We start from the raw sequence: 22,350 nt of genomic DNA on the forward strand, positions 1-22,350 counted from the left end.
AGTACTCCACCCCAAGCCTCACCAGTGCTTAATACAGTGGGACAATTACCTCCTCTGTCTTACATATGACCCTCCTTTTAATACACCCCAGAAAGATATTGGCCTTTTTCACAACAGCATCACATTCCTGGCTCACTTTCAAATTATGATCCATTACAACCGCCAGATCCTTTTCAGCAGTACTACCACCTACCCAGTTATTCCCCAATTATTTATTGTGCATTTGATTTTTCCTTCCTAACTACAGTATTTGTACTTGTCTTTATTGAATTTAATCTTGTTTATTTCAGATCAATTCTCCAATTTATCAAGGACCTTTTGAATTCTAATCCCACCCTCCAAACCCCTCTCAGCATGGTGTCATTCACAAATGTTATAACCATACTCTCCATTCCATTATCCATGTTATTAATGAAAATACTGATTAGTACCAGACCCAGAATTTGTAACAAGACTGCTGAAGAGAGATGCTGTTGAGAGCTGGCCCTCAAGAGTCAGCCGTCCAGATATTTCTCAGCATCTGAAGCGAACAGCAATCACCATGCAACACCTGATGAAGACTCACAGTGCTGAGGACAAGTCAAAATGAAGATTCTAAATTGGTAGTGTCTTGCACCCACATAGAACTTCAAGTACTCAATGTATGTTTGATCGCCAAATGAAAGTAGACATGCTTAAGTAAAGAGTCGAATGCCAAACTCCCCAGAATAAGGAAGGGACAATGTCCCCTAGAGCAAGCATCTTGAGCTTCAATATTCTTATGTATCTGTTGAGATTTCTGAGGTCCCGAATGGGTCTCAGATCTTTGCTCTGCTTGGGATCAGGAAATTGCAGGAACAAAACCTTTTCTCTCAATGTTCTTCTAGAACCTCTTTTATAGCTCCCTTCCAAAAAGGGAATCCAATACTTCCAATAAGACATTCTCCTGAGATGGGTCCTTGAAGAGGGAAGGAGACAGCAAAGGATAATAATGTGGCCTGGTGCAGAACCAGATGGAATATGTCACAGGCTGTGTCCAGCAACCAGTGATCAGAGGTAACTGTGCATCAAGCTCTGTAGGAGGAAGAGGGACAAGGTCCAAAGAGTGGGGATGGGAAGAAGGCATGGAGAACTGGTGCAAGTCAGTGCATAGCTCTTGACTGCATCTTCAAAACTGTTTTTTGGAGGCTGATGTTGAGGGCTGTGAGGAATGAGATTAGGAATCCTGCTTCGATAATGCCGAGGTTGTTTTCCATTAGTAGGTTAAAGGGGTGACTAGTTTCACCCCTGGAAGTGTATCCCTTGGTATTGTGAAGAAGCCTGTCTTTTGGAAGTGGAATGACAGGTAGGAAAACCTCTTCTGTGCTTAGGAAGAGGACTGTGTTAGTCCCAGGGAAAGTGCAGCAGCCATAATCTTTTCCAGGGCTTCATTGATTTCATTACTAAAAAAGGCCCATATGCTCCAAAAGGGAGGTTTTCTATTTTCCTCAGGATCCAGCTGAAAGACCAAAAGGATCTCAGCCAGGAGCACCTCCTAAGAACCACTCCTGTGGTCATGTTCTTGCACTGACATCTAAGTCATTGTGCGCTGCTCACAGTGCTGCAGCATGAGTGTACAATCCTCAGAGACCAGAGTCTTAACCACTTCCTTCTCTTCCTCAGGAAAGGAGTCCAGCATGGGGCTCATGGCATGCCACAGACCATAACTGTAGCAGAACACAGCGACTTGACAGTCAGCACCAGAAGGCCTAGTGAGCCATAGGAATAGGCTCCCCTGCCAAAAGCACACAGTTTACATTCTTCTCTCCTGGCAGAATAAGATGGCTTTCTACCCCTTCCCCCTATCTGTGCTGCAGATAGTACCAAGGAATTTACCAGAGCAGTGGTCCCCAACCTTTTTGGGCTGGCGGGTACCAGCCGAAGGACCACTGCAGGGGTGGAGCACCCATCGAAATGCCGCCGAATTTCAGCAGCATTTCAGCGGCAACGCCTCTTGATGACATAGCTTGCCATCAACAAGCAACGTCATCGAGAGGAGTCCCTGCCAAATTCGGGAGCAATGCCTCTCGATGATGTCACTTGTCAATGGCAGGCGGCGTCATCAAGAGGCATCGCTGCCAAAATTCAGGAACTACGTCCCTCGATGACATCACTTATCGGCGACAAGCGTCGTTATCGAGAGGCGCCCCCGCCAAAATGCTGCTGCGACATTTCGGTGGGTGCTCTCCCAGGGGCCAGGACACGGGCGCATTAAGATGCCCCCGCTGGCGCCATGGCACCCGCGGGCACCGCGTTAGGGACCCCTGTACCAGAGAATGTTGTAGTAAAGACTGATGTCCCTCAACTGGTACAGGATACATTGTGTCTGTTCTCTTGCATACAGGTGAGAACACCAGATAATCTTCGCTCTGGCGCTCTCAACCTGGCTCACAGGTAGGGACAGCTTCTCTTTTGTCTGCATCAGTAGATGTTAAACAGGGATCGGACATTTCTGATGCAGTCACCCCTGCTGATGTAGCGTGCTTACAACTTCTCTTTCAAATATCTTCTCAAAACACTGAGCCGATTCTTTACAATGGAAAGCTACATCCTGACTTCAATAGGTTATGGATTAGGCCATATGGGACACTATGACAGGTACCACGTATATATATAAAATATAAAATACAATAACTATGGTTCCCCTAATTTGGTTGCATCACAATGTAACAGCACACAATTTGGCCTCATTTCTATTAGAGCTGAGAAGCAAGAAACTGGAGTACCAAGGGTGTTGTTTAGGTCAGAATTCAGGTGCATTCGAAGAGCTGTTGGGGAAGGTTTAGTAGGGCCTGCCTTTCACTTCACCATATTAAAGAAGTATCTTCCATTGTCAATCAAGAGCTAAAAAGACAGTGTTCATTCCAGATAAGCAACTGTGAAAATATTGGAGTGAGAGACAAAGCCAAGATAAAGAAGGTCAGAGATTGCAGATGCGTCTTCATTGGCCAAATAACATAGTAAGAATAATTTATAATGTATATATCCTTTTCTTACAGACATGTTAGTTCTGCCTGTCATTCACAGTAATCATTATTTTTTATTCTTGAGAATTTACTGCATGCTCTGCAGAGCACAGCTGTAACAGAAAATAGAAGAGAATAGGTCCTTGCATTGAACTTACAATCTAGAGAGACCAAACACTTCCACATATATTATAATTATTTAAATATACTTAAGTAATACTAAAAACTATGAAGTGGATTAAAACAGGCTGTTTAGTAGAAATGTTTAATACTATAAATTTTTTATTAGGCACACAGAAGACACACACATCAAAAGTTAGTGATGATAAGAACAAATCTCTTCAACAATAATTCTGACTATTTAGAGAAGGTATTTGAAAGAAGATGGAAGCACATTATATCAAGTTAAAGCAAGTGATAGGAGTGTTTTAAAAAAAAAAAGAAAGGAGGAGGTTACATCAAGATTAAATTCCACCCGTGGACATACAACAGAAGACAGCCCAAACTACATGTTTCTTACCAATAAGATGACATGCCAGAACATAACTAGGATCCAGTTATGAGACACTGATTTAAACAAACAAATGCCATTCTACAAAACACATGTTGAAATATGGTAAGACAAGACATGTAAAAAAAATAGTTTACTCCTCTAGAGACTTCTCCAAATTACAGATAATTAAGATAAACAGACTAATCATTTGCTAGGTGTTTCCTAGGGAAATTTAACAATTATAAGTTATAGAAATTAACTGAACAACTATTACAGCTAACATACTCCATCATTTGATGAGCAAAGCTACTACTGAGTGAAAAGTTTTGTCTGATTACAAGATACTTGTTTAGGGGATCTTCTCTTATGTATGTTCCTAATATATTTTTAAGAAGAATTCTCAGTAAGGCTGCAGACATTAAAAAATAATGGCAACTAAAGAGTCCTTTTAATTCAATATTCTGAAGATCTGGTTGAATTAATGAACATCGTTTATACTAATTTTATTTGTTTTAATAGCTGCAATGATTCAAAGTTAACAAGACAACTAGCCTATTATCTCCAATGCCATACTTGTCGTAATAGGTAATATTTAGGGGCTTTTTTTGTTTCCTTGCTGTTTGGTAGCATAACATAAGAATCAAAAGAACTATTAAACGGGAAGCCATTTAAAATTATATTATAGAGTGAATGAGGTTATAGTAGAATTTTTTTTCCAAAAATTAACTGCACACGTTCATTATGGAATTTCTCGGTAAAAATACAATCAAATGTAAATTTTCAACTGCAGACTAAAATTTATTTGGCTACATTTCTATATGGCTGTAAACATGTGTCATTCACTTTTCCCAAAGGGAAAAATAGCACTACAGCTCAGAATGCTCAGTCACATATTAATGCAAAATTGGCAGCTTTCGCCCTACACAAACTATCATTCCCTTCACTAGCAAAACAGTCACATACTGTAAGATGGCAAGTAGACAGTGCTTTGAATGACATTAATATAGACAGATAACCTATATTGTATTTAAAAAACACACTGATCAAGCTGTATGGGGGAATAGGGACAGAAAACCAGAACTGTTTTTACTATTAGCAAAAGTTTAAATTAATTTATTCTAAAAGTACATACAATTATTATCAATGCATACAGGGTGAACTTATTTTATATATCACAATGGGGTGCATTTTAGAAGCTTTTAAAAAGTATAGGGTACTCACATGATTACTGAAGATAACCGTTCATTTAAAAATAATAATTATGTCTGATTTGCTTTCAATGCAACTAAATGTCTTAGACAGGCCATGTGAATTCAAACAAATCTGCACAACACCTTCAAAAGACAAGCCTGGAAACTTAAAATTCATAACTCTGCTAGACATCAAAAAGCATGGACTTTAAGAGGCTTTGTCTACACTAGCACTTTTGTTGCTAAAACTTCTGTTGGTCAGGGGTGTGAGAAAAACACCACTCTGACACACAAGTTTTACTAACAAAAGCGCCGGTGTGGACAGTGCTATGTTGGCTGAAGAGGCTCTCCTGCCAACATAGCTACCATCGCTCATTGAGGGTGGTATAATTATGCCAGCAGGAGAACTCTCTCCTGCCAGCATAGAGCAGCTACATAGGAGACCTTACATTGGTGCAGTTGCAGTGATACAGCTGTGCTGCTGTAAGGTGTGTCGTGTAGACACAGCCAAAGACACTGGGTTTATGGCTCATTATAACAATCTGTAATGCACTAACGGACCTATGTCCTATGACTGTAGACTAGAGATATTAACTGCCTACTTCATCTTGAATATTCTCTTGCAACATGTTAACTCTTTATCTGTTCCACATTGTATTGAACTGTGACACTGTGAAGGTTTGACTGCACTTACAGCACTGCAGCTGCACCAGTAGTGAAAACATTACCTACTCTAATGGAAGAGCATCTTCCGTCAGTGTAGGTACTCCACCTCCCTGAGAGGCAGTAGCTATGTTGATGGAAGAAGCCCTCACATTGACATACTGCTATCTACACCAGGGGGTAGGTTAGTATAACTATGTCACTCAGGGCTGTGGATTTTCCACACCCCTGAGCGACATAGTTATACTGGCATACGCTGGTAGTGTAGATCAAGTTTGAGTACCTTTCTCAGACCAAAATGGCATGTGAGTCTACCCCACAGTAGCCTGCTGCGCATTAATTGTCTGGATGGCCCCTGCTGATGTGCATTAACAGTTCCTTAGTGCATTTCAAAACGGGGTAGATCAAAGCACACTAAAGAATAGTTAAAAGCAACAAAGAGTCCGAGGAAGTGGGTATTCACCCACGAAAGCTCATGCTCCAATACGTCTGTTAGTCTATAAGGTCTATAACACTGAGACTGCTGGGCTGAAATTAGAGGCGGGGTCAACAAAATCAGCAACAATACTGTTGCAAAACACAGGGCATTAATCAAAAAGAGACATTTGATTATCCTTCTTGCAGCACACATTAGCAAGTGCAATAAATTTGCTCTGAGATATTATTCTAACAGAAAACCATGAACACTGCTCTTGTTGTCTGAGGCATGATTTGTTCAAATCTTATTTTTTCAAACAAATAAAAGTTTCCAAGAAATGCTAATATTAAGACTGGACACTAGGATATTCACTTCCATTTTTCTTTACAAAGTTAACAAAAGGTTCTAAAAAGTGTTAGAACCAAAAACTAACAAACACAAATCCTAACCACCATCTGTTAGTTCAAGACAACTGCACCTGCTTCCCCTCCCCCATCCCCTAAGGTCTCAGACATCCAGGTCCCCAGCCACTGGTTGTGACCTATGTCTCACTCCCTTTTTACAGGTGTATTTTCAGGCTGCACAGTTCCCTGCCTTCACTGTGTTATTCCCAACTGAGGCAGGCTACCCAAGGACAGCTGACTGCTTTCTCTTCAGAGACAGTGTAATTGCAACAGTTTCACGGTACCATTTCCTATGCAAGCCTACTTTATGCTTAATGTAAAAATCATTATAGAGAAAACATTAAAAACAATAAAAGAATGTACATGCATGCTAGTCAGCTTAACAGAGTTAACCCCATCTAACCTGTATTCTGGGATGAGCAGTTCTTTAAATCCCCACCCAAGGATGATGCCCTGTGGCTACAAGTTCATCACAGCTTTAGCTCAGAACAAGCTCTCAGTCACAAGACACTTGGGAGACCCTGGCTAAGCAGTCTTGCAAGAGGTGGCGTCTTCTCAGATGGGGCAGGTAGTGAAGCATGTCACAGTACACCAATTATGTTTCGTATCTACCTCCTGCTCCTAGGTTTAGCATTCCAGCCAAACATGTCTTGTAAGGTTTTCACACCCTGAACATGATAAAGGGAGTAGAGGATGGCATACAGAATTCAAACAATGACAAAATGTCAGCTGAAATCAATAAAGAAGATAAATGGCAGCAGCAGAAAAATATTGGTCAGTAAATAAATGTCAGTCAGATCAATAACGCAGAATGAGTAGATTGCAAAAACAGTAAAATAATGGCAATTAGTGTCAATCAATGGTAATAAACCAGGGCATCAGTAGTTAGTAAATAGTAACTGAAAGGCAATAAATGTCTCTAAAATTTATTAGTAGGACTACTTAAAACCAGTAATAGGACACAGGTAAGATTATGGTGACTAATTGTAAGCAGAGATTAGTGATGATGTAGATAGGCTCCAGAACTTCTGTACACAAAGCAGTTACAAAGGAGAGTGATAGTTCTTCTGGGATCCTTTTTACAGGCCACTGCCAAAAGCCAATGGAAGCGAGCCATTCTGGGGCTGCACAGTGGGACATGGAGAAGACTGCTTGGACCTAATGTCCCTAAATTGCTCTAAGAGAGGCAAGCCCAGAACTGTTTCCCTGATGACAAACAGTGAATTTTCTGGGGTAGCTGGCTACTTTTATCAGTCACTTCTGGAAGGGAGATGAAGGCAGCAGAGTTGGGCTCATATGGTGTGTAGCCTTTGGGGAGCAGTGTCCCCAAGCAGCTGACAACTGGTTCAATACGGGCAGAGATAGTGTTCTCCCATTTCCCCAGTAGAGTCAAGAAATGAAATTCTATTTGCTTGTTGTTTGCAGTTACTTCTTTTGAATTAATAATACTCTCTTTCTTATATTACTAAAACTTATTCCTTACGCCATCTCATTCTGCCAAGAGCAAGCCAGGAGTGCAATACCTTCCACTACAAAGTAATTACCTTTCTGAATCATGATTTATTTCAGAGTTTGATGTGTGCTACTGTTGTCAGTGACCTAGATACTAGTATCAAACTAAAATTTTACAAGGATATTACTTTGAATTTTCTTTTTCACATTATAAAAAAAATAAGTATTTAACATGTCAGTTAAATCACTCTGGAGAGGAAACAAATGTCTACGGTAATCTAGCAGACAAATCCTACCCATATTATCTGAAAGACACTGGATAGATTTCTTTTAAAGTAATGGAGAACAATAAATCAATGATTATTGCCTCTCTCGAATTTCTAACTACATGCAACAAATTGGGAATAATCTTTATTATTATATTTCCAAGAAGCTAAATACAACTATTTAACTTTAAAAAGTAAGTTACAGTTTCATTTAAAAAAATCTTAAATCTCAGAGCTGTGTGCGTGTATTTACCATTTTTTGGTTAATTCTGTCATTTTAAATCATAATGAATATTTGTTTTCATGAATTGTGACCAACTATATTTCATTCATTACTAAAAATTTTGATTTATTGAAATAAATCTTGCTGGATTACATTTGTCTGAACCAGGTGACATACATTGCTAACACTGAATGGATTACGCAAATATCTTTCAAAATCTAAAAAGCAAATATACTTTCATAACAATATGCCTTGCAAAGATTTGACTCTATAACCCTGTTATCAGAAAAGAAGCAAGCGTTCCAGACCAGGTTGAAGTGTTGAGGTGAAATTCTGGTGCTAATGAAGTCAATGGGCATTTTGTGGTTAATTTCAATGAAGACACAATCTCAAACTCTACTACTAATTCCCTGAAAGGTTATGAGCAAGTCACTGAAAATCTTGATGCCTTATCTGCTGCATCTGTATATAGGGCAATACTACCACCTATCTCACTAAATCTTGCAAGATTCTTCAATTTGAGTGTTACAATAATGTAAAATATTATTATGGACCTAAATATTTAATCCTGAAAAAATTGTAATTATAGCATTCAAAATGATGGTCACATTAATAAGTGGCATATACCATTACTTACAACAAAACAATTAAAATGTGTAGCCATGACTGGTGGAATCTGAGTTCTCAATTAACAGGAAGCAGGCATATTTTTCAGTTAGGAGGAACACATGAGTTCTGTATCTGTTTTTATTGTTGGAGTCTTCCCCTGCTAAAATTACTTCAGTAGTTGGCTGTGTCATAGCATTCCTTCTCAGATCTGAACCTTAGAGTTCAGAAAATGAGATACTAGCACCTGAATCCTCTAAGCTTAATTACCAGCTTAGATCTGATAGCACTGCCACCACCCAAAAATATAATGTTTTGGGGCACTCTGACCTCCCCAACCTTCCCTGGGGACCCCAAGAACCCAGATCCCTTGGATTCTTAAAACAAGGAGAAATAAACCATTCCCCCACCTTTCCCCCTCCCAGAATTTCCCTCCCTGGGCTATCCTGAGAGATTACTGATCCAGCCTCTTAAATCACCATACAGAGAAGCATCTCCCTTCCCTTCCACAAAGAGGCAAACAGATTCAAGGAAAACAGAGAGAGATTCTCTCTCTCCCCCCTCCCGTCTCCCCCACCCGTCCTGGTGAGTTATCCCAATCCCCTGGAATAAAACAAGGGAGATAAGAAAAAAAAATCAATCAGGTTCTCTAAAAAGAAACCTTTTAATAAAAGAAAGGAACAAGTAAAGAATTATCTCTGTAACTTCAAGATGTAAATATTACAGGGTCCTATAGCTTACAGACACCAGAAAGAGGCTTTCCCCCCAGTACCAATACAAATCAAAATATTCCCAGCAACTACACATATAAAAGTTAACCAGCCAGATCCACAATTGCAAATAGAGTAAAACAATCAGAAAACCTAAACCGCCTGTTTTTATTTACTATTAGAAAAGAAACTTAGAGAGCCTGTAGTAATGTCTGGTCTCTCTCAGACCCTCCGAGAGAAGAACCCACAACGGACAAAGAACACACACCAAAGCTTCCCTCCGCCCAAATTTAAAAGTATCTTGTCTTCTGATTGGTCTTCTGGTCAGGTGTCCCGTTCCCTACTTGTAACCCTTTACAGGTACAAGAGATATTAACCCTTAACAATCTGTTTATGACAGGCTGTAGTGAAGTTATTCTGTTACTGTTCTTTAACAAAAGGAGGCAGGGATGCTGGAACAATTTGTACAGTGGGGGTACTGAGAGTCATTAAACCAAACTGTAAACCCTGTGTATAATGGAAACCACCTCAAGTCAGGGGGTGCTGCAGCCTCCCAGTCCCCTAGTTTCAGCACTTATGAAAGGAGGAGAGAAGTATTTTTTTAAAATACCAAAAAAAAAAAATCTAGAACTATGAAACAGGAATACACTTTCTTCAAGTGCAGCACCACATAAATGTATCTGCTTTGGAAAATCCAATATAAAAACTTTGAATTTCACAACATCCTCCCCCTGCATCACCCTACTAAGAAGTTAGATAATTATAAGAAATACTGGACATTACTACTAAGGGGAAATTCAGAAAAAATTTGGAAATGGATTCACCAATAGCTGTTAGAAACTTATGAATCTCACAAGACCTCAGGAAGGATTTAGACATAGTCAGGGAGATGCTCTTATAAAAAATATTGAGGAATCACAGACCTACAAAGTCAGTTTTAATAGTTTTCTGCGTGGTAGCCATGTTAGTCTGTATAAGCAAAAACAATGAGGAGTCCTTGTGGCACTTTAGAGACTAACAAATTTATTTGGGCATAAGCCTCCATGGGCTAAAACCCACTTCATCAGATGCATGGACTGGAACATACAACAGGGAGGTATAAATATACAGCATATGAAAAGATGGGAGTTGCCTTACCAAGTGGGGGTGGGTGGGTCAGCGCTAACGAGCCAATTCAATTTAAGTTGGAAGTAGGCAATTCTCACCAGTTGACAAGGAGTGGAAAACGCTTTTGTAGTGTTAAAGAGGCCAATGTAAACGAAGTGGCCCATTTCAAACAGCTGCCGAGAAGATGTGAGTATTTAGCAAGGGGAAATTAGTTTCTGTACAAACAACGAGTAGTACTTGTGGCACCTTAGAGACTAACAAACTGATTTAGTATCTGTAGTGACCCATCCACTCCCAGTCTCTATTCAGGCCTAATTTGATGGTATCCAGTTTGCAAATTAATTCCAATTCTGCAGGGTTAGGGTTAGAGACTGGGAGTGGATGGGTCACTACAGATATTAAATCTAAGGCAACTCTCATCTTTTCATATGCTGTGTATTTATACCTCCCTACTGTATGTTTCACTCCATGCATCTGATGAAGTAGGTTTTAGCCCATGAAAGCTTATGCCCAAATAAATTTGTTAGTCTCTGAAGTGCCACAAGGACTCCTCGTAGTTTTAATAGTATGTAATATTTCAAGGAGTTTATTTAAGCCTTTTCTAAGGGAAAAAAATCAATATTTATTCTGATTATACTCCTATTTTTAAAAAGGTATTTTGACAGTATTCAAAGGTCATAGAGAGATTTAAAAAGTGACTAAGCTATGATTGACCTAAGGCTTGTCTACACGGAACAGCGATGTGCTTCGCAGGGGAGTGATTTCTAAAGCACAGTAACATGTTACACATTAATTGGTCTGTGTAGACCTTGCTGGTGCACATTAAAGATTCCCTGGCACTTAACGTAGCACTGTTTGAAAAAGCATGATGTTACAGTGCACTAGGGAACTTTCAGTGCACACCAGCAGGGTCTATAAAGCTCAATGATTGAATGTACTTTAGAAATTACACTCCTTAGGGCACAATACTCCATTATGTAGAACCACAGAATATCAAGGTTGGAAGGGACCTCAGGATGTCATCTAGTCCAACCCCCTGCTCAAAGCAGGACCAATCCCCAGACAGATTTTTTTTACCCCAGTTCCCTAAATGGCTCCCTCAAGGATTGAATTCACAACCCTGGTTCAGCAGGCCAATGCTCAAAACCACTGAGCTACCCCTCCCCCCTTGTTTCAGATTGGTTTAAGGGACAAGCCCCTTGTTTCAGACTGGTTTAAGGGAAAATGTGCATCTTCACTACACCAGCAGAAGTATTAACATTACTTAATACTTACATATTGTTTATTGACTGTTTGTTCTAACCTTCCCTTGTCACCCCTAGCACATTCTCTCTGGTGCTAGCCTCATTCTCCCTACCCTCGGGCCATAATTTTGGCTACTCCCTGACATCTGTCCTCTAGGTACTGCTGTTTTATCCTACTCCCAAGTTGCTACTATCTCACCCCTTCTGCCTTCCCTGTGCCATTCCTAGTTCAATGTTGTTAGGTCAGTTTTGTTTTTGTTTTATACTAAGTGTATCTAACATGAAGTTTGCCCAGTAATTTGTGTTGCATCCCTTTCTCCCACCCTTAGTCTGCTTGTTTCTTAGGCCCCAATCCTGTATGCTAATCCAGGTGGCTGGATGGCTGCATCCACATGGAACCCCATTTTTTACTTGTGCACTATAGACTGAAGAATCAGGGCCTTAGACTGCAAAATCATCTTGTCAGGGACCATTCCATCTGTGCATTAAAAAAACATCTAGCACAGTAAGACCTTAATCCTGATTAAGAATTTTGGTTGCTTCTGTAATTAAAAATAAATTATGAATTAATAGAACACTTCATTTTTCAAACAATTCTACAAATATTAACTACTTACTCAAAGCAAACAAATGCAATCCACACATGGTAGCAATCTATTGTTATTGCATTACAGCATCACTACAGTTAAAGATGAAGTAAAGTTTCCATTCTTAAAATGTATGTTTAAGTGACTCGTACATTTTAATTCAAGTTACCTTTGAGGTTGATTGTTCCTAACTTCAGAAGTAAATTCAATTTTTACTATATATTTAATCTAAAAAAAGGGGTTATGTGGTGCATAAGAAGGGTGACCATTTCCATCACTGTTGTTACCACGGTTACACAATTTCCATAAATCTTGCACAAAGTATGTCTCATAAGGTATCATTAGAAAAGTTATGAATTACTAAATATGATTATCCTGTTTATAAGCACGTTCCATCTTTGTATCGGAGGTTATGAATATTGGCTATGTACTTGTATCTTAAATATGTGTTGTATTCCTGCGTGAAATCCCCCCCTCTTCTCCTCCCCCGATAAATTTACTTTAGGGCTAGGCTGCTATTGATGGCCCATTAAGGATACTCAGTTCTCACAATGGGCCACTGAAAAAATACATCCCACTCCCTTTCCTGTAGGCACATCAGAAAGAATATGGACAATGGCTGCCCCCGTGGGTCAGAAAAGCATGTAAGGACACATGATAAGGACATGTGATCCTGGACTTCATTTTTGGCCAGTAACTGGCCATGCACCTGGGCTGTGGGCTTTGTTTGGGACAGTAAATTTCCATGCATATGGAAAAGAATATAGAAGACACCTGAGATAACTCCTTTTTGCCTCTTTCCTACTCCAAATTCTCTGAACTGTGGATTTACAACTAAAAGGAGCATCATGAACCTATGGATTGAGGACCTTCCAATCTTTTGGAAGCTACTAGAGAGACTTTTGCAAGCCAGCAATCCATTCCACCACTGCTACAAACCTAATACAAGGACATTGCAATCATTTGTATGTATATTATCTATTAACCATTTATAACTCTCTTCTTTCCTTTTATTAATAAATCTTCAGTTAGTTTACTAATGATTGGCTGATGGTGCGATATTTGGGTAAGCTATGACATGCATATTGATCTGGAGGTAAATGTCTGATCCTTTGGGATTAGTAAGAACCTCACATATGGTGAATTGGGTTTTCAGTAACCTATCACTATATCAGATCTGTTTGTCTGGATGGAAGCCAAGGGCTGGGATGCCTAAGAGGGACTGAGTTTGGCTTCTGGTTAACCAGTATGGTAATACAGAGCCTCTTTTTGTTACTGACTTTGTAAATCTAATTACAGAATAAACCATCAGTTTTGGGGGATTGTCTGACCTATTTCTTGCAGTCTGTACTGAGTGTGGCATTCTCAGAGTGGTCCATCCCAGGAACTGGTAGCCACAGTTGACTTTTAAAAAAAAACTGGATCTGAAATTTTGTAAGAATACTGTGCTAATCAAGCAATATAAACGTCAGGAAAAAATAATAATGTCTGGTAATCCTAACAGTATGTATTGGAAGACCTTGAAATTTTGAGTGGAAGGGTATATTAATAAATCAGAGGACAATGGCTTCCTACTATATTCCATGGCTAAAAACCTATGTCATCTCCCTGGTGACTCATGCCAAAACTTAAGCATGACTCAAATTTACAGCGTCTCCCTCTCCCCATTTTACTGGAGAATTCCTTTTCAATAGGAAAACGCTCACAACTGTGGAAAGGAAGGTTTTAGTAGGATTGTCTCAAGCATTACTTGTAACACCTCCTCAAATGTAAACAAGCTATTGAAATAGTAGCTCACTTGTGACTTGACTCTTGGAAAAGTCTTTAGATAAAGATGTCTTGGACAGAGCAGAGCTCAAACTGCAGAGGAGCGAAGCAGTGAAAAGGCATTGATGCTAGGCCTTCCATGGGACACTGTATCTGTGGGGAACGGAGGTGGGGGGTTACAGAGGTCCCACACAACCACCCACATTTCAGCCTCCACGGACTAATCTGAGGCTACCTGACTGGCATAGTGCAATGGTTTTCAAACTGTGGGCTGCGGATCTCTGAGGGTCTACAGACTGTCTAAGATTTCCAAAAGGGTCCACACTTCCATTTGAAATTTTTTAAGAGTTTGCAAATGAAAAAAGGTTGAAAACCGTTGCCATAGTGCTGGAGCAGAAGGAACAAACTCAGCAAGACTTAAACACAGGAAAATGACAATCAGATACCTGCTGAGAAGAAGCCCCTAAAATGATGATGTGGAGGCTGAGGGGTGTGGGTTGCCAGCACACAGAGCTGAATGCAGGTAAGGGAGCACTTTAATGTTGTCAGCTGGACCCTGCTGAACTGCTGAGATCTACTGGAAGGGCAAGGGGAGTCCTAGCCTTCTTCAAAGTGCTCCCCTGAACATCCGCTCCCTATCAGACAAAGACCAAGTAGGAAGGAGAGGTAGAAGACAGCAAAAAAATATTGGAAAAGGAGCTACTGATTAAACCTGTCTCAGAACACAGAGGCAGAGGACTGTGAAGTAACATTGGTGCAGTTTACCCAACATGTGTAGAGGGTGCAGACTTGTACATTGGTCAGGAAGAAAGACAGAAAAAAATTAAGAGGAACTTCTTTCCTGCCTCCAACACTTGGAAAATGTGAAAAAAGCCAGTATTTCCAAACCTGAGATAGCTCTAACCTTTTTAAGATGCTGCTATACAGCACTGTCACCAGAGTAACAGTTCAGTCCCATTAACTGATTTCTCACAGAAATATTCCCTTAATGAGAAGCTTCTCCATTTAAGAGTTTTACAGATCAAAGAAGTTGGAATTGTAGACTCCCCATTTCCTCTCAACATTATAATTTATTAAGAAAAGGATATGACTGTAGCATAGCCCACAGATTCAGCTTGATGCAGGATGCAATGCTGTTGTTTTAGGGATTGACCTTCTGTGCCAGAGAGCTGCTACTTATATCTGCAGTTGTAACGATCCCCATCTGACAGAGACCAATGCACCCATCCAAATATTAGAAAAGATTACTAGTCAAGACAGTAACTGGATTGCAGTGGAGAAACTTTTCTCTGACATGACTCAAACCATAAAGACAGGAGCAACAACACTGAACAGCTCCATCCTGAAGCACACTCCCCCGTGGCACACCTCTCTGTGGCCCACCATGGCCCAGCAGGCACAATGACTTCAGTTCCTCTTGCTTCTCCTAAATAACTTGTTTGCAGCCTGAAATATTTAGAGTAATATTCCCCTTCCTGGGATCCAATTTATTAAGTCTATAAAAACACATTCGACTTTGGCTTCAACCCCAAACCTCTTTCCCAATTAAGGGATTCCTTAGCACTCCTTCCTGGACCTGTGCAATGCTTCCCTTAGGGCTTGGCTACACTGGAGAGTTGCAGCGCTAGTGAGGGGGCTACAGCGCTGCAACTCAGGATGTGGCCACACTTGCAAAGCATGGCCAGCGCTGCAACTCCCTGGTTGCAGCGCTGGCTGTACACCTGGTCTGCCTTGGGTGTAGCGATTCCAGCGCTGGTGATGCAGTGCTGGTCAGCAAGTGTGGACAACACCAGCACTTTTATTGGCCTCCGGGGTATAAGGAGGTATCCCAGAATTCCTGTCCACAACAAACCAGAAGAATGGCTGAACTCCGATCTCCCCGTAGCTACTTGCTAAAAAACAAAACACAGCTGCTCTGTGCTCCAGCGAGCGAGCCAGTGAAGGCAGGAGAATTGCTTTGGAATGTTCAAAGCTGTTTGCTTGAGGAGAGAGGGGGGAGAGGTAATGTTGAGCAACTGTTTATGTGGTCTGACGGCTATTTAGGAGTGCCTAATTAGCATTTAGTGAATAAGAGACAGGTGGGGGAAAGGTCAAAACTTTTAAAATGATTGAAGGTAGGCACTGTGTATCTTCCAGTCCTTAGAACTTGCAAGGCAGGGAGCTGAGAACAGTGTCAGCTCCAAAAATCCACTCTCTCTGTCTCCCCCACGCTCCCTGTCACACTCCACCCCACCCCCTTCTTTTGAAAAGCACGTTGCAGCCACTTGAATGCTGGGATAGCTGCCCACAATGCACCACTCCCAACAGCGCTGCAAGTGCTGCAAATGTGGCCACACTGCAGTGCTGGCCCTACACAGCTGTACGAACACAGCTGCAACTACCAGCGCTGCAGAACTGTAAGTGTAGCCATGGCCTTAGGGTAAGAAATTCTTTTTGGCACCAGATTAACACCTGACCCCGCATTCCTCAGCTTGTCTGCTGCTCCCTTAAACACCTATATCTTTAATGATGTGGCCATGTCCTGGAACAGGGTTGGCAGGCTCTGAGTCCCACTGCTCCTTAAAGGGGCCAGATCACTCTATTACAAGAAAGAAACATAAGGTAGAAATAACCAACCTTTACATTTGTTTGTTGGGGGACTCTTTTCACAACAAGCAGCTCTTTGTTAAAACTATGGCAAGTTAATCAGTAGCAAAGAGTACTGGTAGGTCCTCAATGTAAACAGAAATATAAAGAAATCTAATTGTGGATTTAAACTACTTGCTTGTGTATTTTAATAGTCTTCTAGTTTTATAGCTGAAGCCACTTCCATTCTGGTTTACCATGCAACCATTAAGCAGTTTCAAATTAAGAAACAGGCAGAGATGTCTCACTATTCTCAAGATCGTTAAATACAGGCAATATGCTTATTGAGATTGTTCCTGAAGGAACTTAGTGAAGTTGTCTTTACAGCAAGAATGCAGAAGATTTGCTTTTATGTTAATGTTTTCACTAGACTGAAGAAATGGGGAAACCCTATAAGAAAAAAATTTGAGAATTCCAATTTTAAATATTAAGTTACTCCATAAAGATAGCTTTTAAAAACAATACAACACAGCGTTCAGACTACAACCAGCATATTAGACTACTTCATCCAGCTTAGCACTGGATCCAGTTATTAAATGCTGCACATAAAATGTCTCCTAATTGCCCATAAGTAAATTACAGCAGTGTTAACTATAATGCCTGAGGAGTCTGTCCTGATTAATTGCCAAAGAGATGTTGATGGTAATAACCATCCTGTGGCTTACAAAGTTTTCCTGAGTAATAAAATATCTATCATTAAGCAGAAATTCACACTGATTTCAGTGAGAAGTAATGCTTAAAGATGTATGGTATAATACAATCTCTGATGGGAAAACTGCTCCATAGAAGTACCTTTTGGTGTTTAATGTTAAGCTTGTGCATCTTTGGTACCAAAGGAGGCAATAATTTTCTATCATCCAGTGGCATTTCCCCAAAAAGTCTGAACACAGTTCTCCAGGTGCCCCAGATGGAAATTAGTCATCAGTTCTGTAATCACACTCTCCTCCCCACCCCACCCTCCTTTTTGTTTGAGGACAAAACAAAATGAAATGTGAAATGAACAGTAGCCTGCAGTTGCTTTAATTTGCATTCTAATTCCTTCACTCAATTGTCCATCTTATTCAAACATGTTTCAAGTGTACTACATTTCAGTAGGAAAACTGAATTCCATCTTGGATTCAAGGAAAGGCAGAATACTTTAAGATCCTTGAGTCAAGGGTGCTCTAGTATGTGTGCTGCACAACAAGCTCTGAACTACTGGCAGTCTTTTGGCTATGTTTCAGTGCCGGCATACATATATGTCAATTGTGAAATATGCTGTGATCCTTTTGTTATGAAGTGTCTATAAAAATACAAATTACCATATAAGAGAGTGTATCGTTTTAGAAAGTTTTTAAAGTCATACACGAAACCAACTGCTTCACAGAAGGCAAAAGGGCAGGCCACTGATCCACTTGCTTTAAAATATCCTGGTGGTGGGGTATTACTTTTCCAGAATATTTTCACCATTCATATGTTGAATTAGTTATTTCTGGAACAGCCAAAAGTATTTGAAAAGTAACTGAAACAACAGCTGTGTTGAAAAACAAACCGTATATCCTAGCACTCCTAAGAAAAAGGCCCACTTAGTGGTCTTCCGCAAGCCCTGACCCTTTACCCTTTGAGATTACAGATAGCATCTATTTGCCTTTGTAACTCTTTTCTTTATCTCCAAGGTTGAAACTCAACATACCAGAGCAAGATTTTCAGAAATAGGGAGCAAAGAAACAAAGCTCCAGGTGGTAACAAAAAAGTTCAAAGAACATTCCCTTTCAAATGAGCTGCTAGATGAGGGGTACTGCTGATAAATTCACGTACTAATTTTGAATTCTTATGCCCTGATAACCTAACTCTTACAACATACATGTTCATCCTAACAGACTGAGTCCAGAGCAAGAGGAGAATTATAGGAACCAAAGATTAATTCCTTTGTGGGTCCCTCCCAGTTTTCTACTAGCACCGACCACATGAGCTGTTCTTCCTACATAGATTAAGCAGGATTAGACACTCTTATTTTGGTGTCCCACATGTACCTAAGAACCACCCACTTCCACTGCTCTTTCCTCAGTCAGATTACATCTTCACTGCCAAAAAGGGTTGGAGTGTTTTTTTGATTGTTTGTTTACAGTGAGGTAACTAACATGTACTAGTTATCTCACTTCAAAACCCTAGTGAAAACAAGATGTAGTTAGACTTCACCTAGCTACATCACAGTAAAAACTAAAGTGAGGTTGCCTAGCTACATCACAGTAAAAACTAAAGTGCCTCAGCTCCACTAGGATTTTGTAGCCTCAGAGTACTTCAAGTTGAAAAAATTTGCTTTGATAATTAACCAATATAAAAAAGAAACCTAAACACCCCTGCACAACTATGAAAAATAAAGAGCCAACAGAGTGGGATCTATCAGCCACTGAAGGGCAGTAGTTCTAAATAGATATTCCTTTCTCGGTTTCAATTCCACCAACAAAGAAAAGATTAAATCTATTTAGCATTCCTCACATCAGGGAAGACAAGAGTTGCCATAGATATCATCCAATCGCCTAAAGCAAACACTTCCCCAATCAAAATTGAACAGGAAACTAACAAATCATGAGAAACTGCTAGAGTACCAAACAGATAATCAAACTTTGGCTTGCTGGATTAGGGAAGATCAAGCTAATGACTGCACACAGAACGTGTATCTGAAAGTATGAGATTGCCAAAGAACGACTCCTTCAAATAATCTTCACTCTAATATCTGGTCAACCTGTGCAGGAAGTGTCATGTAGCAGCTCTGAACAATTCCCATATTGTAATGTTACCTCTCTCAGTCCAAGAGAAGGCAGTACTTCATATAGTGAGAGTATGACAGGTTCAGTCACAGAGACCCCCCCTTGAGACTGTCAGCCAATGTGCTGAAATTACCTCTGAGCCCATCTTCCCTGCCAGCTTGGGACTTCCAGAACCCTGTCTTGTTGAGCCAGATATGCTAGCCTGCTGCAACACAGATCCAGGGTCTGGTCCACGCCCTCGAAGCTGCAGACTTAACTGAAGACAGCTCAGCAGGTTACCTGTCTCCGGCACTCAGACACCCAGTTCCCAATGGGATCCAAACACCAACTAAATCCATTTGACTCTGTAGAAAGCTTATACAGGGTAAACTCATAAACTGTCCACCCTCTATATCACTTATAGAGAGATATGCACAGCTGTTTGCTCCCCCAGGTATTAATCACTTACTCTGGGTTTACTAATAAACAAGAGTGATTTTATTAAGAATAAAAGGTAGGATTTAAGTGGTTTCAAGTACTAACAGACAGAACAAAGTAAGTCACCAAGAAAAATAAAGCAAAAACATGCAAGTCTAAGCCTAATACATCAAGAAACTGATTACAGGTAATATCTCACCCTCCGAGATGTTCCAATAAGCTTCTTTTATAGACTAGTCTCCTTCCTAGTCTGGGCCCAATCCTTTCCCCTGTGCAGTCCTTGTTAGTTCCAGCAGACATCTCACTTGGTGAGCAGAGGTTCTCTCATGACTGGTAGAACTTTCTGTCCTGTTCCACCCCCTTTTATAGATTTGGCACAAGGTGGGAATCTTTTGTCTGTGCTTGTCCCCACCCCCCCCCCACCTCATCAATGGAAAAGTACAAGGATTAAGATGGATTCCAGTATAATGTGACATGGTCTTTTGCATAAAGCATAGTCCAGTTACATCATATTCACACTCATAAGCATATTTCCATAAAACATATGGAGTGCAACATCACAGTGAGACTTAATGGAAGGACAACTGAAGGGAAGTTAGTGACTCTACAGTCTTCCCAAATACAAAAGCAAATGTATCTGGCATTTACACTGGGAAGGAAGGAAGCCTTTTGAAGGACACAGTGGTGTTAGACTCGACTGTGTCATAACCTCTTTCTTTGATTTAGGGTTAGGGCAGAAATTAGGCAAGACAATTAAGTAAAATAAGGATAAAACCTTGGAAAGGAAGAAATGTGTACAGGGCTGCCATGTTGTACTGCAAAACTTTATAGAGATGCACTTAAAAGGGCAGCTAACTCCTCCAGCCTCCTAGTCAAGTCACAGACTCTAAAAACTACACCTTACGTAGATAGGGAAAGGGCAACAGAACGGAGACGTTCAAAGGGAGAGATACAATGAGAGATCTACAGGTAGGCCACAGCTGTGAGAAATCAGAAAAAGAAATGGGAGTTCACAGGAAACTAAATCCCACTCTTTCTTGCACAGGAGTATAAAGCACATGCTTGCACCCACAGAGAAATTAAAGACAAGTCTTTTTCAAAATGTTCCAGAAGAACACAAAATATAGAGAAGATGCCAGATTTCTTAATCTTTCCTCTGCACACCACCAGAAAGCTGCTGTCCATACAATGTAGATCCTATTGAGGTGGACTGTTTTCTGAACATTAACATGACCTTCCAAACTTTCTTTGGGATGTCCAGGCCTTCTGTGCAACACTCTCAAAAGTCAGATCAAAAGCAAAAGCAGATTTTGGTCAGGATACAAGAAGGGTCCTTGGGCCAGCAGGTCCTTCTACAGAAGGAAAAGCAGCTTGTGATTTTGATATTTTAAAAGTGGTCTGTATACCAAGCCCTTTCAGTCAGTCCGGGCTATTAACATGACAATTGCCAAATCCTACTTTGTGTCCGTTAGCATCCTCCAAAATACCAGTAGAGACAGGAAGGCTCATATCAGTCTGAACTTCCACAGAATTGAAATAATTATTTCTGAGCAGTCTGGACACCTGCTGCAAGATTCTTGTGTTTTCTGACAATCACTATCTGGGGAAGGCCCCACTGAGTAACCAGAAGTAGAAATATGTTTTCTTTGAGGGTCCATTCCATTGGGATAACCTTTCGCTGGCTTAGATAGTCCACTTGCATGCTCTCTTCCCTAAGACACGCAGACATGTAATGGATTTTAGACTTCCTTCTTAACAGTACAGCAGGATGGCTTCTAAAAGGGATGACTGTTGATGCCTCTTTGACAATTTATGTTGGACGCTACTGCTGTTTTATCCATCATTAGGAAAACATAATGAACAAACGTATTTCTAATGATCAGAGCCAATCTCACAGTCCAAGAGTTGATGCATATGTAGTTCTCTCTGCATCTGCAACAAGCTTCTCTGAACAGTTTCCTGGCCATGTCCCTGCCCCCACAACCTAAGAGGCTAGGATCTACAGTAGAACTTCAGAGTTATGGACACCTCAGGAATGGAGGTTGTCTGTAACTCTGAAATGTTCATAACTCTGAACAAAGTGCAGTTCAAGCTCCATTTCCAGCAGCTGACACTGCAGGCCAGGTTCCAACAGCAGCTGAACTCCCTCCTCAGGGCTGGCAGCTTCCTTGCAGGCAGTTTCTTTGCCTGGGTCGGACTGCAAGCTTGCCCGCTCCCGGCTGAGGGAAAGGAGGATAAACCGCACCCCCCACCTCACGGATAGCACAGACCCCAGCGCTGCTCCTACTCTGCTGGCTACCCTGGGCTGGCAGCCGCAGTATCTTCACTCCTAGCTGTAAGTGGTTGCCCCACATGTGGGGGTGGGACAGGCAGCCCAGATGTGTCTACCTTTAAGATGCAATACAGGCAGAGTACAGCACAGTACTGGCTGGTTTTTTTGGTCT

The 22,350-nt window shown here is 40.7% G+C and overlaps 1 protein-coding gene across 3 annotated transcripts in view; it reads right to left on the reverse strand.

Annotated features, from left to right (window-relative positions):
• The window catches only part of CDK17 (cyclin dependent kinase 17), a 179,033-nt gene that overhangs the window by 113,375 nt on the left and 43,308 nt on the right, over nt 1-22,350 (reverse strand). Inside the window, exon 1 of one of the 3 annotated variants that reach the window (XM_050935542.1) lies at nt 20,106-20,300. The exons of the other annotated variants lie outside the window; for them this stretch is intronic. The gene's annotated coding sequence lies outside the window, so the exon portion shown is untranslated. Of the gene's footprint in view, nt 1-20,105; nt 20,301-22,350 lie in introns of those variants that run through there. 3 annotated transcript variants of the gene reach the window in all.

The sequence above is a fragment of the Gopherus flavomarginatus genome, chromosome 1 (assembly GCF_025201925.1).
Source record: "Gopherus flavomarginatus isolate rGopFla2 chromosome 1, rGopFla2.mat.asm, whole genome shotgun sequence".
Classification (NCBI taxonomy): domain Eukaryota; kingdom Metazoa; phylum Chordata; order Testudines; family Testudinidae; genus Gopherus; species Gopherus flavomarginatus.